The sequence below is a fragment of the Pseudonaja textilis genome, chromosome 1 (genome assembly GCF_049901715.1).
Source record: "Pseudonaja textilis isolate UNSWEBS1 chromosome 1, rPseTex1.2, whole genome shotgun sequence".
NCBI lineage: Eukaryota > Metazoa > Chordata > Lepidosauria > Squamata > Elapidae > Pseudonaja > Pseudonaja textilis.
Window position 1 is genome coordinate 181,909,101 of NC_141990.1, and position 19,266 is coordinate 181,928,366.

Here is a 19,266-nt window from a genome sequence, read left to right on the forward strand (position 1 = left end):
ATTCGGTTTTATTTCTTGGTCTGGGGGCTTCCTTGATGGGTCTGATTTTTTTCTCTGTTGGGTGGATCCCGTGCTGGTCTAGGAGGTACCCTAGGAATTCAACTTTTTCTGTGCGCAGCTGGCATTTTTCTTTCTTGACTTTTAGCCCTGCGTCTTTGAATCTTTGCAGCACCTCCCTCAGGCGGCTTTCCAATTGTTTTTGGTCAGCTGCTGATACCAGCACATCGTCAAAATAGCGCACTACCCCTTTGATGCCCTGGAGGAGCCTCTCCATTAAACTTTGGAAGACTCCCGGGGCTACGCTGACTCCAAACTGGAGCCTCTTGCAGCGGAATGCCCCGCGGTGGGTGACTATGGTCTGTGCTTCTGCGGTTTCCTCGTCAACCGGCAGCTGCTGATAAGCTTGTGCCAGGTCGAGTTTGGCGAAAATCTTGCTCCCCCACCCAGTGAGTGTAGGAGGTGCTGCACTACCGGGACGGGGTAGGCGCTTTGTTGCAGCGCGCAATTGAGGGTGGCCTTATAGTCACCACAAATTCTCACTGAGCCGTCTGGTTTTACTGGGGTGACTATAGGGGTCTCCCACCTGGCATGGTCTGTTGGTTTGAGTACTCCTTGTTCGATGTGCTTATTTAATTGCTCGTCGATTTTGGGCCTGAGTGCAAAGGGTACTCGCCGGGGTTTGAGGCGGATTGGGGCGATGGCGGGATCTAGGCTGAAAGTTATCGGGGCCCTTCGGTACTTGCCTAGGCTGCCGTCGAAGACCTCTTGGAAATCCCGCACGAGCTGCTCCTCCCAATCCACCTCGGCGACGTGGTTGGTGCCGGTCACCTCTATTCCCAACGGCGCGAACCATTGGAGTCCCAAAAGGCTGGGGCGGTCCTTCTCGATGACGGTCAGGGGGAGTATCTCGGTGCGCCCCTTGAACGTGACTTTGAAGTGTCCGATTCCTACCACGGGGATGCGGTTCCCCTGGTAGTCCTTGAGGATGAGTTTCTGGCTTTCCAGTTCTCGCCGATGTATGGTTGGCACCAAATGTTTGATTTCCCGCCATGCGACCATGGATAGGTAGGACCTGGAGTCCACTTCCATTTTGCATGGGCGGTCCTCAATGGCCACCTCCACGTGGACCTTTCGGCCATCCCAGTTGGATGAATGGCCGATGACGACCATCTGGTGGGTTTCTTCACGTTGCCGGGCCTCGTTGAAGCGCCTGTTTCTTCCCTCCCGACTCCATCGGCTCTCGGTGTTTTGGTCTCGGTTCCTCGGGGGGGGTGCCATCTCGTCTCCGTGGGCTGCTGTCTCAGCGCCGGGGCTGTAGTTCCTTTTAAAACGGCACACCTTGGCGATGTGGCCCCGCTTGTCGCAGTGCCGGCATATCGCGTCGAAAAACTGGCATTCCGACCGTGGGTGATCACTGCCGCAACCGGCACACTGGAACCTCGATTTGCGGCTCCGCTGCTCGCGCCGGTCGCGTTCCGTCTGTAGCCGGTGGATGTCTTCCTCGTAGTCCTCGGAGTCAGTGGGGGAGTCGAGGTCGCCGTGGTGTGTGGAGGTGGTTGTTCGGCGGTTGGTCTCGGGCTGCCTCTCGGGGATCAGGGTCGTCTCGGCCGTGGCTGGGTGATCCGTGGTGCTCGCTTGCCGCATCCGGGCCGCCGATCTCCTGGTCGCCTCCGCTGCGGTGGCCTCGGCGAGGGTGTCGGAGAGGGATATGTCGCCCCTCGCCATGAGCCGGCTCTGCAGGACGGGGTCTTTGAGGCCGAGGATGACGCGGTGTCGCAGGGCTTCGTCGAGGTCGGTGAACCCGCACAGGCCCCCGAGGTCCCTTAGATCAGCCATGAAGTTGCTGATGCTCTCGCCTTCTTTTTGATCCCACCGGTAGAAATCATGTTGGCGGATGAGGGTGGGCATGGCGGGCGCGTAGTGACTTCGCAGCAGGGGTTCGAGGTCGGCCCAGTCCATTGCTTTCACGTCGAGGGGTTTGGCGAGGGCCTTCGCCATCTTAAACACTGCGGGCCCGCAGTGGGTCAGGAACACGGCCCTTTTTTTCTGCCCATTTGCGTCTTTGAGATTGCTGCTCTCCAAGAACATGAGGAATCTATCGATGTAGGATTCCCAGTCCTCAGCAGCTTGGTTGAAAGGTGCGGGTGGCGCGGTGCCGCTGGCCATGTTGCCTGTTGCTGTTCCGCGTGCCATGTGCGATGTGGGTCTTGCTTCAATATCCCACCTTCGTCGCCAGTGTCGTATCGGCCGATACGATCACAAGACGCGAGGCAGTGACTGGTTTTCAGCTCTTTTATTTAGGTTTTAAAATCTGATGCCGGCTGGGTATGCGGCGGCTTATATGGGACTGGCGCCGGGTGCCGTGGCCAATGACAGCCGTTCGAATCGCCTGCGATCGGCTCGGCCAATCGTGGTCGATTCCGAACGGCCAATCAGTGCCGCGCGCTCGACCAATCCGGTTGCTGTGCGCTTTGTCCAATCAGGACTGCAGGATTTCAAGAATGTTAATGTCCATACAGAACAGACTGGCTTAGGCCTTAATGGCCCATTGACAAAGGGGGTGTGTGAGTTTCTGCCTCTCTGAGTTTCTACTTCTCTTTTAGGGGAAATCATCTGAGAAGGGTGGGTTTTAACTTCCAACAGGAGTTAGATAAAATGGAACTTTGAGAAAATATTTGTCTCAAGTTTATTGGGTTGGAGTTTGTTAACTTGGAATGCTGACATAAGGAGTTGGAACTGAGGCCTTGAAAGCTAATGAAGTGACTATGACTCCTATGGTCATGAAATATGGTCATTAGGTAGTGGCATATACTTAAATCATAGCATGATGTCAAAATGTTAATATTTGGTACAAAAGCATTTTTAGATCTCCCGCACAGCCATCGTATCCCTTGCTTCCAACAGGACTAATTCAGTTGCATTGCAATGGAGTGATATTTCCCAAATGTCGGGGGCCACTGACAGCCCACAGGAGCCTGTACCACTCTCTCAGTGTCACAAAAGCAGCCCAGCTACCCCAAACAAACACTTTATTCTAGTGAGTTAAGTAAAAGCTGAGCGTAGGCGTTAGCTTTGATGCCCCACTGGAATATTTCAAATAAAAGAGAGAAAGAGGGGTGTGGGGGAAGCTGCTGGAGCTGCAAAGAATGGTTTTAAAAAAAATAACCCAGGGAGATCTGGGAGAAAAAAAGAGAACTTGATGGAGAAAAGTAATAGCTGACAAAATTAGGATCAATTTAAAAAAAGTGGGCTGTGAAAGATTTATACTTTTGGTAAAGAGTATGTAGGCTGGTGAACCTGCAAGGGAGTAAGAACTGTTACATTAGTGAAGCACTATTAGTTCAAGAAGAATGCAGCCATGTGTCTGAATATGTTAGAACAGGGTCCTCAAACTTTTTACACAGGGGGCCAATTTATTATTCCCTCAGACTGTTGGGGGGGGCAGACCGACTTTGGGGGGGCATGGATAGGTGGCCATGTGACTGGGAGGGCGTGGCCAATTTAGCAGTCCGTTAAACAATACACACAAATTAAACTTTAAATTGTTTTTTTTTTTTGCTCCTGGGAGTGTTTTATTTTGCTTTTGTTTGCATGCTGCTCTTTTGGTTGACTTCTTTTTACTAGATCGTTTTTAAGTTGTTTAGGAGTCTAGTAGTCCACTTCAGTTTTGCAGCAAATCTTCTCAGCCCCAAGGAGCTTACAATCAACCAGTCTCCCCCTCTCTCCCTCCCTTTTCTCTCCCCCTCCCCTGGAGAAATTAAGATTCAAGTACCACTAAAGTTTAGCTCTCAGGTATGGTCAAAGACTTCTACTTGTTATATCAAAGGAAAGAAAAGTAGGCTAGAAGAGCAAATAGGGGCGGGGAAGAGAAACCAGGACATGGAATGCTTGATGGGTATAGAGATGAGACATCTTCTGCATCTTCTGCAGGATCCCCTTCAATCCTGGAAGTGCCCTGGGATACCTCGCTGAATTCCATTCCATTCCCATTCCATTCCTGTTGCTATTGCTATTCCATTCCACCTCACCCCATCCTATCCTATTCCGATTCCCATTCTCTCCTATTTCCATTCCATTCCATTCTATACTTTTTGCATCATGGTAGTCTCAATCCACTTTTGGAATCTCACTGGCTGCCCTGGAGCTTCCTCTGCACATGCCGAACACACGCAACAGGCTTGGGCAAGGGCTCCGCGTGTCTGGCAGGCAGGATTGGACTGGGCAGGCATTGCTCGAAGTGGATCTGGTGAGGAAGCCGCCAGGTGGGGGCTCAGCAGTGCTGATCCACTGGCCAGCCAGCCCTTCTCACCTCTCTCTCCAGAGGCGGAGACAGCTGTCCTCCTTCAGGGGCAGGCAGCCTCACCAGCCATTGCCCCAGATCTCCCAAGCGCTGAGTGGGAGAAGGACTGGCAGGCAAGCAGCAGTGGTGGGGGGGAGAAGATGACCGGGGCAGCTGTTGCAACACCTGCTCTCTAGATCACTCACATCACGGCAGCTCTGTTTCACCAACAAGTGCCGCTGGCTTGCAGGAGCCTCTTTTGGGCCGGGAGCTCCAGGGCCACCATGGCTGCTTGCCCACTGGGACCGTGCTGGTTGATCCCCGCCTCAGGTCCAGGTATGGATGGACGGAGGAAGCCCAAGCTAAGAAGTGGAAGCGGAGGGCACAACTTTTCCCTCCTGGAGTCCCCATACACCCCATTTTTGGCCTCCCCGGCCCCCAAAAGCACTCTGCTGGTCTTACTTTCCAGTTCCAGCCCGTAGGGCTTGCGAAAATAAAGCCTGCACTTGGCCAAAGGGTGGGGCCGGCAGGTGGTCGGGACGATGTGCTTGGGGTAGCCTCATGGTCTTGGGTGGGCCGAATGAATGGCTTTGGTGGCCCCTATCAGGCCTGCAGGCCATAGTTTGAGGACCCCTGTGTTAGAACAACACTAGAGCTTGCAAATGAACATGGTTAACAAAATCCTAAACTTCAGGGTTTTTGTTTTGTTCCAATATGTTTTAAAGTCATTAGCTACCTGAAGGGATAGAGGAAGGAGGGAACATGTAATGGAATTCAACTGCTTAACTTGTAAATTATTTTTGCAAAACTTGTCTGTAAGCAAAAGCAGATCTATTTGTGTAATAAAGGAAGACAAAACCGAATATATTTTTTGCCTGGATTTGTCATCAAATCCTGAGACCTCACATGAAGAGGCCTCAACTTGATCAAGCTTGAGCTTTCAGTTGCATCTGAAGATGTTGCATACTTCTGTAGTGACAAATGTTGGTTTTAGTACCTTCAGATTGATTCAAATATTAATAAGAATGAGATAATGAGCTATAGAAAGAAAAGAATATTGGTTTTTTTTTATACACCAGCGAATGAATTATCACCATGACATACCATGATTTTGGGAGTAACGGATGTTCTCTACCCCAATTGGCTCATTAAAAGGAGTTTTTGATGGGATAAGATGTTCTGATGGTCTCAAGATCACTTTTTTTCTTGTGCCCAAATCCAGCTCATTGCCAGGGAATCTGAGAAGTTTCATGCTCAATTAAACCACCTGAATGCTAACATGCCTGCCTTTCAGCTGCACATAAACAAAAGACAAAAGGGTTAAGCGATGGAGGACTAATTGTTGGATTTGTTTTGTATGACATGACCTGGAGATAATGTGTGCATATCAAGGAATAAATACAGGAAGAATCTACAGTTGGAGAACCAGCAGGAGCAGGCTGGATCAAAGAAGAGATCTGCTGAGCAGACTTCTTGACTAAAAAAAAATCTGCATCATTTGGAGGATGGTAACGAGGTAGCCAGGCAAAGGTGCTGGAAATTGAAAAGTGTAATTTCCCCCCCTCTTCCTGTCCACCCCTGTCAGGCTACAAGTCATCCTAATTGTGAAAACACTGAGAAACATTTATGAATCAGAAATAGAATGAAATAGACAAGACTCTAAAAAGCTCTGTTGGAATTGTCTGTGCAGAACCGTATATGTATAATTTGTCAAGCCAAGGCCACTTTATCTATTGGAAACTACACAACTAATCACTGTAATTCAGAAAACAGCATGTATGACTATCTGGAAGTTTCCTGTTCTTTTTTTCCACCTTTTGACAGGTTCCATTCTACCTTAATGTCAGAGGGAAAAGCTTAGTCTGCTATCAAGGAAACAATCTTTAAAAAGGTAGAAAGATAGATTTGATTCCCCTTTTCCATTATCGAAATGAGTAGCGGCTTGGCCTTTTAGGCTATTATTTCAGGCAATTAATACATGATGTGTAACTTCAGTGCAAAAAGTCCTCAATTTACAACAATTTGTGCATTGACCACTCGAAGTTATGGCACCAAAAAAATGGACTTCTGACTGTTTTTCCATTTATGGCCGCTGTGGCATCCCCATGGTCACATTATCAAATTTTGGATGCTTGGCAACCAGCATGTGTTTATGATAGCTGCTCTGTCCTGGGGTTTTGTAATCACCTTTTGCGACTTTCTAACAGGCAAAGTCAACAGGGAAGCCAGATTCACTGAACAATTCCCTTAACAACCGTGTTTACTAACTTATATTAACCTGCAGTGATTCACTTAAGAACTGTGGCAAGAAAGCAACAGCAACAGCACTTAGAATTATGTACCGCTTCACAGTGCTTTACAGCCCTCTCCAAGCACTTTACAGAGTCAGCCTAGCCTGTTGCCCCCAACAATCTGGCTTCTCCAGGGGTGGGATTCAAATTTCTTAACAACTGGTTCTGTGGGTGTGGCCTAATTTGTGGGTGTGGCTTGGTGGTCATGTGACTGGCTGGGCGTGGTTTGGTGGACATGTGACTGGCGCCACCACAGCTCTTAAGAAAGGTTGTAAAATGGGGCCAAACTCACTTTGGGAACATAACTTTTGATCTCAATTGTGATCATAAATAGATGACTACCTGTATAATTTAGAGAAAAGCTATTGCATCCTGTTCTCACTATCAGGGTCACCTCCATTCTGATTCTGATGATTTCTTGGGTGGAAACACAATAACTAATTTATCCACTTGTTACCCAACTTTTCCCTGACAGGGAGGTCATTTTCCATCTCTGACCAACTGACTGTTACTGTCATTTCAATCTGATACAGACACCAAAAAGGTTAGATTTTTAAAAACAGCAAGCAATACCATTTTTAAGCATGGAATTGCACACCGACTCTCGTCCTGGCATCCATTTTTGCATTTGGGTTCAAAAAATATTTGGCTTCTGGGCACCTGTTTTCCTGACTAGGCATTTTCTTCCATGGGCATCAAAAAGGCCTGACTTTTAAAAACAGCAAGTGACACTGTTGTGGAGCGATGGAACAGATGAGGCTTAGACCAGAGCATACAAGTAACAGTCTTTATTCAGGGAATAAAGGGTTGTCGCGTCTGCCAGCTAACAAGGCAGACTGCAAGCGAACAACGGCTGGCTCTGCTCGACAGCCGGCTTTTATAGCCGACTGTCAAACGGAGCCAACCAATGGGAGCTGCTGGTGCTCCCGCTCAAACAGCGGACCTGGTTGGGGACTCCAACCAGTCCTAAAGACATAACACTCCTCCCCCCTAGCTGGGAACATGCATAGTCTTTGAGATACGTGGGTGGATTGCGCTGGCGACCGGAACGTCGTGTTTCAGGGAAACTGCTGGTGGGCATTGAGTCCATGGAACAAGGCTCCGAGGTCGCCGGGTTATCAACTTGGCTTGGCGTGGGATTTTGGGAATGGGATGACTCCCCTCGTTCAGGCTGGCTCGGAAAACTGTCTCGGTCCGGATGACTGGTGATCCTGCTGGGTGGATGAGGTGGAGATTCGGGTTGGCAGTCCGGATCCACTCCAGACTCACTCTGTTCAATTGGGAATGTCTGGTTCCCTCAGGGAGCTTCCTTCTGGAACTTGGACGGGAACTCGAGGGCTGGCCGGTGGATTCGGTTCAGCGTTGGTCAGACTGTTCCGCCGCCTCCTTAGTTGGTCCAGGTGTCTCCGCCACACGCGACCATCCTCCAATTGGACCCGATAGGATCTTGGACCCGTGACGGCCACAATCTGCCCTGGCACCCACAACGGATCCCCTGCGTAGTTCCTTGCAAAAACTGAGTCCTGCAAGGCAAAGTCTCTGACCTGGCTGTCAGACCCTAACGGGGTGTCAGGACAGTAATGGGGGTGCAGTCTGTCTAGGGTAGTCCTTAAGCGTCTCCCCATTAAAAGTTCGGCCGGGGATTTATTAGTGCTTGTGCATGGTGTTGTATGCTGGCTGAGGAGAAAACGAGACAACTTGGAATGCCAGTTTTCCTGACCGAATCTGGCTAGTGCCTCCTTAGCTGACCTGACAGCTCTCTCCGCCATCCCATTGCTAGCAGGGTGAAAAGGGGCCGTGAGGACGTGTCTGATGCCCAGATTCGCGACATACATACTAAATTCACAGGATGTGAACTGTGGGCCATTGTTGGAGACCAGCGTGTCCGGGAGCCCATGAGTTACGAAAAGCCGGGTCAGGGCTTTAACAACTGCCTGTGTGGTGGTTATGGGAAGTAAGGCCACATCTATCCACTTAGAATAAGAGTCCACAACCACTAAGAACGTTTTGCCATGCACAGGCCCGGCCAGGTCGATGTGTAACCGCGACCATGGGGCATTGGCGCTCTCCCACTTGGTGGGTGCAGCGGCTGGTGGGGCTGCCCTGGACTCTTGACAGGGTTGGCACGAGCTTACCCACTTGGCGATCTGATCGTCCATCCCGGGCCACCATACGTAACTGCGAGCCAATGCCTTCATTCGCACGATGCCCGGATGGCCCTCGTGCAGCACCTTCAATATGGGCACGCGAAGAGTGGTTGGGATGACGACTCTGGTACCCCACAGCAGGCATCCCTGGAGTTTTGATAATTCTTGTTGACGTGTTTTAAATGGGGTAAAGTCAACTGAACACTTTGTTTCTGGCCACCCCCTCCCCACCCAGTCCAGAACCTGGGCGAATATTTTATCTTTTTTGGAGTGTGCTGCGATGTCATCTGCAGTCACTGGCAGCTTGAGTTCGTTGACTTCGAAGATTGCATGCACCGGAGTGGGGTCCTTGACTGGGGTCAGCAAGGGGCAGCGGCTGAGAGCATCTGCGTGGCTTAAAGTCTTACCTGGGTGATAGACCAATTTGAACGAGTAGGCCGCCAGGAACAAGGTCCATCTTGTCATCCTGGGGAACAGTACCTGTGGAGTTTGCCTGTCCCCCGATAAAAGTCCCAAAAGCGGCTTGTGATCAGTAATGAGTTCGAAATGGTGGCCGAAGAGAAATTCGTGGAATTTTTTAACTGCCGCTACTGCAGCCAGGGCCTCCTTATCAATCTGGCTGTAGTTTCTTTCAGTCATGGAGAAAGTCCTGGAGAAAAAAGGCAATGACTTAGGACAGCTCCTATCCCAAAAGGGGATGCGTCAGCGGCTAGGACCAAGGGAAGGCGTTGGTCGAACTGTATTAAAACGGCTTCTGAGGTGAGTAGAGATTTGACTGCTTTAAATGCATGGGATTCTATGGGTCCCCAGTGCCACGGAGTGTCTTTATCTAATAACCTGTGCAAAGGTTCAGCGACTGATGCTTTGTGGGGTAGGAACGAAGCGTAGAAATTTAATAACCCCAGGGAGGCTTGTAGCTCCGTTTTGTTGGTAGGTGTGGGTGCCTCGTGGATGGCTTTTACTTTTGACTCCACTGGATGGATGCCTGAGGCGTCTAACCTATATCCTAGAAAGTCCACCTGTCTAGTGGCGATGGTGCACTTCTCCCGTTTGAGCTTGAGACCATGCTGTCTAAACTTCTCTAATACTTCCCTGACCCTCTGGAGGAGTTGGGGCCTATCCATAGCTGAGACCAAAATATCGTCAAAATAGGGAACTACTCCTGGAAGACCTTGGAGAATTCTCTCCATTAGTGACTGAAAAATACCTGGGACTACGCTAACGCCAAATTGGAGACGTTTACACCTGAATGCCCCTCTATGTGTTACTATGGTTTGTAAATCTGCTGTGTGGCTGTCGACAGGGAACTGCTGGTATGCCTGTGACATGTCTAGCTTGGCAAAAATGGTGCCGGGTTCGAATGTGTGCAACAGGTGCTGGATGACTGGAACAGGATATGCGCTAACCTGAAGATAACGGTTGAGGGTCGTCTTATAGTCTGCACAAATTCTCAGACTACCATCCTTTTTTAGTGGGGTGACTATGGGGGTCCCCCATTTGGCAAAATCTGTGGGTTCTATTACCCCTTGTTTGAGAAGTTTGTCTAGTTCCGTGTCCAATTTGGGGCGGAAAGCGAAAGGTACTCTGCGAGATTTTAGGCGGACGGGAACTGCCTGGGGTCTACGGAGAAAGAGATGGGTGTGCCATTATAGCAACCCAGCTCGCTGCTAAAGACGTCGGAATAGTCTGAGAATAATGTGTCTACATCCGAAGTTGAGACAGCATGAATCCCTGTTACACTAAGGCCAAGAGAGGGGAACCAATCTAACCCCAAAAGACTAGGGAGGGCACCATTAACCACCACTAAAGGCAAATGGCCTTTGAAGGTTCGAAATTTAACAAGGAACTTGCCTTTCCCGAGGACAGGGATGTTCTTGCCTTGGTAGTCTCTCAGGGTGAGGTGGCACTTTTGTAGCTGCTTCCTGGTCAGTCTGGGTTGAATCTTCTTCAGCGTATCCCAGGAGATGATTGAGAGCGCTGAGCCTGTGTCTACCTCCATGCTGCAAGGTTTACCTTCTAGGGAAACAGAAAGTTTAATTTTATTTGGCGTTTGGGAAGTGTGGTTAGCGTGGTAGCAAGTATAACAGTCTTCTACTTGCCTTTGGAGGCCGGGAGATGAAGAAAGTTTCTGAGGAAGAGCGCGTGCTGCTTGGCAGACTCTTGCAAGGTGACCTTTCTTGTGGCAGTTTAGGCAGCTGGCGTTTCTGAACCTGCAAGATGCCCGGGAGTGGGCACCTCCGCAGGTTAGGCACAAAGGGATCTGTTGTGGGCCACTGCTGTTTCTCTGCCTTGCTCCTACCTGTGGTTGTTTCAACTGCTTGAGGCGATGGATGTCTGAAAATTCTGTGGGGTCAGCTTCGGTCATCACCTCTTCCGAGTGGATGGTGGAAGTACCAGGCTTGGGTGTGGTGCCCTGAATCTCAGCTGCTGACTGGGCGGAGAGTTCAGCAGCTAGGGCTTCATCTACTGCTTGGGAAAGATTTAAATCTTTCCTGGCCAGTAGACGTCTTTGGAGCCTCAGATCTCTTACCCCACAGACGAGTTGGTCGAGAAGCATGTCGTCTAAATAATTCTTAAATTCGCATTGTAGAGCTGCTGTCCTCAGGGCGGCCATGTACTGGTTGATGGACTCCCCCTCGGCTTGCTTCCTCATTCTGAACGCGTAGCGTCTTGCAATCTGGGAAGGTTTAGGGGAGTAGTGGTTTGAAAGTGTTTCTTGTAGTTCGTTCCACAGAATGCTTCTGATGTCACGTGGTGCGAAAAGTGCCGTGGCAGTGTCGAAGACTGCAGCCCCGCAGTAGCTAAGGAAGTACGATTTCTTCCTATGCTCCGCGGCGTCAGCTAAACCAATGGCATCGATGTAATGGCTGAAGCGATTCTTGTAGGAGTCCCACGTCTCCTCGTTGGGTTTGAATGGCTGAAATGCCGGATTGGCGTTCATCTTGGGACCCTCGTTGTCATTGGCAGACTGAACTATCTCTCTCGGTGGTCGTGCCCCTAGGGCTTGTGCTTATCGTGAGAGCTGGCGGCTGTGGCTACAGCACCCTAGACTCGCTCAGTGACTTCGGCTCTTGTAAGGGCAGTCTGTATTTCACGCTCTCTACGCTCGTTGGCGGCTGCGGCTAACAGCGCCGTAACTGACTTCAGCTTAGTGACAGCAGTTTGGATTTCGCGCTCTCTGGGGAGCGTCGGCGACTGTGGCTACAGTGCCGTACTTCGCTTGAGTGACTAAATTCAAACGGCAGCGGTTTGAATTTCGCGCTCTTCTGTGAGCGTGGGCGGCTGAGGCTTCAGCGCCGTGACTTTCAGCTCATATCGCAGCGGTTTGAGCTTGAGCTCTCTGTAAGCGAGGCGGCTGCGGTTCAGCGCCGTGGCTTCGCTAGAGCGATTTCAGCTCTTTTGAATGCGAGTGCTTCTGGCTAGCCTGCGGTCACATCCCATCCTCGTCGCCAGTGTTGTGGAGCGATGGAACAGATGAGGCTTAGACCAGAGCATACAAGTAACAGTCTTTATTCAGGGAATAAAGGGTTGTCGCGTCTGCCAGCTAACAAGGCAGACTGCAAGCGAACAACGGCTGGCTCTGCTCGACAGCCGGCTTTTATAGCCGACTGTCAAACGGAGCCAACCAATGGGAGCTGCTGGTGCTCCCGCTCAAACAGCGGACCTGGTTGGGGACTCCAACCAGTCCTAAAGACATAACAGACACCATTTTTTTAAAATACATTTTTTATTTTTCTTATTTTTTACAAACATATTGTTGTGTGAACAGTGTGGCACCGGAGTGTCTTACATCTTAATACAAATATAACAATATTCTTCATGTTTAATACAGTTGACAATCTGATAAGATTTTGATATTAATACGCATATTTTGTTAAGTTATAATCTTACATTCTTTGATTATTCGATATTTCAGTATTATCTCCATGTTCTGAATGTTATTCCTTTTGTTATGAATAAAACACTAAAAATCATATTTGTTGTATTTAACAAACGCATATAGTTCTAATAATAATACTCAGACTTATATTGAATTATAATTTTCCATTGTTCATCCCCTTTCTAATTTTTAATTATGCCACTATTATATTTTAAAAATATCCCTTCTAATCACATTTTAATACAATAAAATGATATTCATCATATTTACATTTAACAAGCTATATAATTCTAATAATAATATAAATGTTTTTGTTAAATTATAATCTGTGAAAGTTGGACCATAAGAAAGGCTCAGTGCCAGAGGATTGAGGCCTTTAAACTATGGTGCTGGAGAAAACTCCTGCAAATCCCGTGGACTGCAAGGTGATCAAACTGGTAAGTCCTAGAGGAGATCAACCTTGACTGCTCTTTAGAAGGCCAGATCCTGAAGATGAAACTCAAAATACTTTGGCCACCTAATGAGAAGGAGGGACTCACTGGAGAAGAGCCTAGTGCTGGGAAAAATTGAGGGCAATAGAAGAAGGGAACAACAGAGAATAAGGTGGCTGGATCAGTCACTGAAGCAGTAGGCATGAGCTTAAACGGACTCCAGAAGATGGTAGAAGACAAGAAGGCCTGGAGGAATGTTGTCCATAGGGTCGCGATCAGGGATGGGATCTGACCGGTATAACTACCGGTTCTGTTGCTCTGCATCATGTGTGCATGCGCGTGTGAGTCGCGTGAGTCGCACGAGTTGCATGAGTTCAATTTACGACCTGCTGAGCTGCCCGGACAGCTGAGCAGCGCTGCATGCAAGTGCACAGCGATTGGAAAAGCACTTTTTCCTGCTTTTTCAACCACAGCTGTGTTGCGCAAAGCAGCTGCGGTTCAAAACACAGGAAATAAAGGTCAGGTAAGAGCCCAGGAGGACGGGCGGGCCAAAACAGCAGCAGACATAGAATCGGTTCTATGTATGCTCTCTGTTTGCTGCTTTTCATAGCAACTGGTTCTACAGAAGTGGACAGAACTGGTAGAATCCCACCCCTGGTCGCGATGGGTTGGACATGACTTCGCAACGAACAACAACAATCTTTAATTATTCTCTTGTTCAATATTTCAATATGTTATTTTTATGTCAATCAAATTCTGCATATCATTCCTTTTGCTACAGATAGAATGTTGGTATTCATATTTATTACATTTAACAAACTTACATAGTTCTATTAATGGTACACATATTTATGTTAAATTATAGTCTTCAATTGTTAAGTATTATAATACTTCTTAAGCATTATAATACTCTTCTTAGGTATTAAGGTGTCTCTGGCCTTGTGGCAGCCATCTTAGGCTGCATCTTCTACTCGCTGTGGCATAGAGGGCAATGCTATTTTTAAGCATGGATAACACGCTCAATTTCGTCCTTGCATCCATTTCTGCATTTGGGTTAAAAAAATATTTGACTTCTGGGCACCTGTTTTCCTGACTGCAGAATCACGCATTTTCTTCCCCAGCACCAAAAAGGCTAGATTTTTTTGAAAACAGCAAGCAATACCATTTTAAAGCAGAGAATGCTATCCCGAATCTCGTCCTGGCATCTGCTTTTGCATCTGGGTTCAAAAAATCTTTGGCTTCCGGGGCACTGGTTTTCCTGGCCACAGCATCATGTGTTTTCTTCCCCAGGTACTAAAAGGGCTTGATTTTTAAAAACAGCACGCAATACCATATTATTCCAAACCAAATCTTGCCCTAGCATCCATTTTTGCATTTGCAAGAATGCATTTTATATTCTTACTATCATAGAATGTAGAACCATTTAGTTATAAGGGCTCTTGGAGAAGATTCTAGTTCAATCTCCTGCTCAAGCAAGAGACATTATACCATTTCAGACAACTGGTTGTTCAGTCTCTTTTTGAAGGCCTCCAGAACTTCTGAAGGTAAGCTATTCCATTGGTTGATTGCTCTCGCCACTAGGAAATTTCTCCTTAAGTTCCAGATTGCTTCTCTCCTTGATTAGTTTCTTGCCTTGCCTTCTGGTACTTTGGGAAATAGTTTGACCCTCTCATCTTTGTAGGAGCACCCCAAATATTGGAATAGTGTTATTATGTCACCCCTAGTCCTTTTCACTAGACTAGACATACCCAATTGCTGTTGAGTACATACCAACAGACATACCCAAGTGTTGTTCATATGTTATAGCCAACAGCCCCTTAATCCTTTTTGTTGCTCTTTGAACTCTTTCCAGAGTCTCAGCTTTTTGTCTATCAACTTTTTTTTTACTATCTTTACTTCTGCCTATTTTGGACCCCTAGCAATAATACTAATTAATAATACTAATTAATAATACTAATTGATAATACTAAATAACAATAATAATACTAAATAATAACAATAATACTAAATAATAAAAATAATACTAAATAATAATAATACTAAATAATACTAATACTAATACTACTATTACTACTAAATAATAATACTAAATACTAATACTACCAATACTACTACTACTACTACTACTACTACTAATAATAATAATAATAATAACGATGATGATGATGACGATGATGATGATGATGATGATGATGTATGGTACAGTGCATTTATTATTATGACCATACACTATGCGCTGCACCCGTGTAGTGATGTCGACAGGTTATATTTGCCCAGAAAAGCAGGCGGCAGAGAACGTTTGCAAGTGAAGCAGACAGTCAAAGAAGAGAACGATGCTCTGGCAGATTATGTGAAAGACAGTGTTGAACCAGCTTTGATGGAGGTCAACAACAGGAAGCTTCTCAAAGTGCAGCAAACTAAGCATAAATATAGAAAAACAGCGATGCAAACTCGGGCTGACAGCTAGTGTAACAAAGCACTGCATGGACAGTTCCTTGAAAAGACCCAAGGAAAAGTAGATAAGGAAAAGACCTGGTTATGGCTGACCAACAGAATACTGAAGAAAGAGATAGAAGGCCTGATTCTTGCAGCCCAAGAACAAGCCATCAGAACGAATGTAATCAAAGCTAGAATAGAAAAATCTGCTGATGACCCCAAATGCAGACTCTGCAAAGAAGCGGATGAAACCATTGATCACATACTGAGCTGTTGCAAGACAATAGCTCAGATTGACTACAAACAATGTCACAACGCAGTCACTCAGATGGTCCACTGGAACTTGTGTCACAACTACCACCTGCATATAGCAAAGAACTGGTGGGATCATAAGCCTGAAAAAGTGGTCGAAAATGAGCATGCAAAACTACTGTGGGACTTCCAAATACAAACTGACAAAGTTCTGGAACACAATACCTCGGATATCATGATTGTGGAGAAGAAAAAAGCATGGATCTTCGACATTGCCATACCTGGTGATAGCAGCATCGACGAGAAACAACTTGAAAAAGTCACCAGATATCAGGACTTGAGAATCGAACTGCAGAGACTCTGGCATAAACCAGTGCAGGTAGTTCCAGTGGTACTCGGCACACTGGGTGCTGTGCCTAAAGACCTAGGCATGCACTTAAAAATAATTGATGCTGACAAGATCACCATTGGTCAGCTGCAGAAGGCCACCTTACTGGGATCTGCTCTCATAATTTGATGATACATCACGCAGTCCTAAACACTTGGGAAGTGTTCGACTAGTGATTTGTGATACGAAATCCAGCATGGTTATCTTGTCTGCTGTGTATACTGTCATTTTTGTGTACAACAACAACAACAACAACAATAATAATAATAAACATCTGGAGAACCACTTGTACACCACTGGCACTGACAAAATCACCACCTGTCAATTGCAATGTGATGACACCTTTAGTACTATCAAACAACTTACATCCTGTGTTGGCATCTTTAGTACTATCAAACAACATCTCCCTATCCCAGGTCCTTGGGAAGGACTTGAGAAATGAGTAAAAATGCCAGCTCCAGTCTCAACATCTGGCTGATTATGTGACCAAGCATAATAACTATGTAATTTTTGCTGAGTTCCATCTTGGAGGTAAAACAGAGTATAGATGTAACAAAATAAACAAAACTACCATTTTGGAGATGGTGTCTAGTATTAGCTATGATGAAGAGTTAATATGAAGCATAATTCCCTAACTTGTGGTCCAACTTCTACAGATGAGCTCTAAGTTAATAGGAAAAGATATCTCTGATTGTCTATGAGCCCTAATGTGGTTCACAGTACTTTGCTATTCCCTTAGCTCTGCCTCTAGATTTTCTCCCTTGTTATGAAAATATACTGCCCAACCTCCCACCCCACCAAAAAAATGGCAGAGCTTTCAAAGGAATGTGAGAATGGGGGGTTGTCATCTTAAAATCCCTAGATAAAAGCTGCTTAAAGTCTTTTTCATTTTACACTGATCATATCTTCTTGTGTGTAAAAGAGATCAGATAGAATCTTTGCCTTTTATCCATAAATCCAATTAAAATAGCATATGGAGAGATCAGATTTCCTTTAGATGTCAAGTCTGGAGTTAACATTAACATCTGTTGTAATTTCAGAAAACAAACCTTTATGGGGAGACATAAAATGCACATTTTAATAGAATAGCTCATTAATGCTCTTAGCTGAAGTACTAACTAGATTGCTTACCTTTGCTCTGTTCTGCAGAAGTGCAAGGAAGCTGTGAAGAAATATAATAAAATAACTGGGGAAAAAAAATCTGGGAACAACTTTTTTTTTAGTTTGCTTTGCTTGAATACTTTGGAAGATTTCAAAAATAAAAATACTAGAACTATGCATTCTCCCCATTCCAAGACATCACAAAGCAAGAACAGCATAAAATTGCATGGTTTCAAAAGTTGTTCTTCTGAATATTGTATCCAGAGGTTGTATGGTCAAAAGTTCCAACCTCAGATGTTCTACCGCATTGCTGTGATGCAGTTCTGCTGCACAATTGCATTAACCGAATGAGAAAAAAAAGGAAAAGAGAGACATTTGCAGAGTTATGCATATAGACTCCTCCCAAATATGTGGGGTATGGAATGTGGAGCTCCTCCTTCTACCTTTTTTTTGAATGGGGAAAGGTATCTCTTACATTAGCGGAAATTTTGAGTAGTTCAGAGAACCAGCAAATACCACCTCTGACTAGCCCCTCCCCCTCTGCCTCCTAGGTCCCAACTGATTGGCTGGGTCTTGTTTTGTTGTCCTGCACAGGAGAACGGAGCTGGAAAGCAGGTTAGTGGAGAGGGGAGGGAATGGGATTTTGCAATAACCTTCCTTGCCATGCCCACCAAGCCATGCCCACAGAACTGGTAGTAAAAATTTTTGAATCCCACCACTGATTGTCAGCTAAGAAAAAACAATCTCGCATCTGGTAATACTTTGCGTGACATTAAAAAAAAATCACACATGCTTGTTCTGTTCTAGCTATTTTGCACCGATAGATTTCTCCATGGTGGTTTACATAAACCCTTTTGTGCATTTAGTGAATGAATAGTTATTCCCAGCCCTATCCACCAGCAGAAACATCTAGTACAGCTTTACGTATTACAACTGACTGCTAGATATTCATAAGAAAGAGTCTACACTGAAACAATGCTTACATTTAAGGAAGACCATTGCTGACAGATCCTGCTCCTTTACTGTAGGAATTTCCTCTTATATATATTTGGAGAAAGTTTTCTTACAAACTCTGATGGATACTCACTGAAGAGAAGCACTGCATGATTAATGAGATTCTTTGTGCTTCAACACATTGTCTACTGATCAAATAAGTTGTGAAAGTTGTTGGATCTGGGAGGATGGTTCAAGAACGGAGGCAAGACTCAGATAGCAACAACAGCTCTTTATTAGTGACTTCAGATCTGAGCGAACTATCCCAGCCGCAGCAGCCCCTTATATAGGGCTGGCTGCGGCTAGGCAGCCAATGAAGGCGATTTGAGTTTGCCGCTCTTGGCAGGGCCAATCGCGGCAGCCCGTTTACGGGCCAATTGCATCAGTCTATGGCGACCAATCACGATCGGCTATTTGCGGGCCAATCAGAGTTGCAGGCTTTCGAGCCTGCTAGTCCGGAACACCCCTCCCCTCTCGGTTCCGTTTAAGGGGTGGAGTAATATAGTCTTGCAGGTAGGCAGGTCTTCGCACCTGTCTACCTGACTTACGCAATTCCAATTGTCCATGTTCAAATTCGGGTTCAGATGGACTGCTTGCTGGATCTAGCAGGAATGGTGAACCGGTGCCATGGTTAGGGCTCTCCTCTGGTGCCCCCGGGGTGATAGAGTCCTCAGCTTCATTGCTACTGCCATGGCTCCCCGGGCTCACTGAACCTGCCTGGCTGCCGTTTCTTGGTGAAGCGTTCGACTGCCCAGGCCCAAATACAGCTGGTGAGTGTTGCAAGCTATGGTGTGGTGATCTCGGTGTTAGTTCAGAATAAACAGGTGTTGGTTCTAATTCTGAGTTCACGGCTTCCCCTCCCCCCCTGGTGTCAAGGTTAGGGTCAGGGGTGGAAGTTGTGGTTAGTCTGGAGTGTAGCTGGTCAATATGGCGTTTCCACGCTCTGCCATCAGTGGTGCGTAGACGGTAGGAGTCGGGACCCGTAACTTGAGTTACTTGAGCAGGAATCCAGAGGGGATCCCCAGAAAATTTTTTCGCAAATACAAGGTCTCCTACCTTAAAGGCACG

General features: G+C 46.7%; 1 pseudogene; it reads left to right on the plus strand.

Annotated features, from left to right (window-relative positions):
• Nucleotides 1-15,246: 15,246 nt before the first annotated feature.
• LOC148127955 (uncharacterized) lies at nt 15,247-16,254 on the plus strand (annotated as a pseudogene).
• Nucleotides 16,255-19,266: the final 3,012 nt, after the last annotated feature.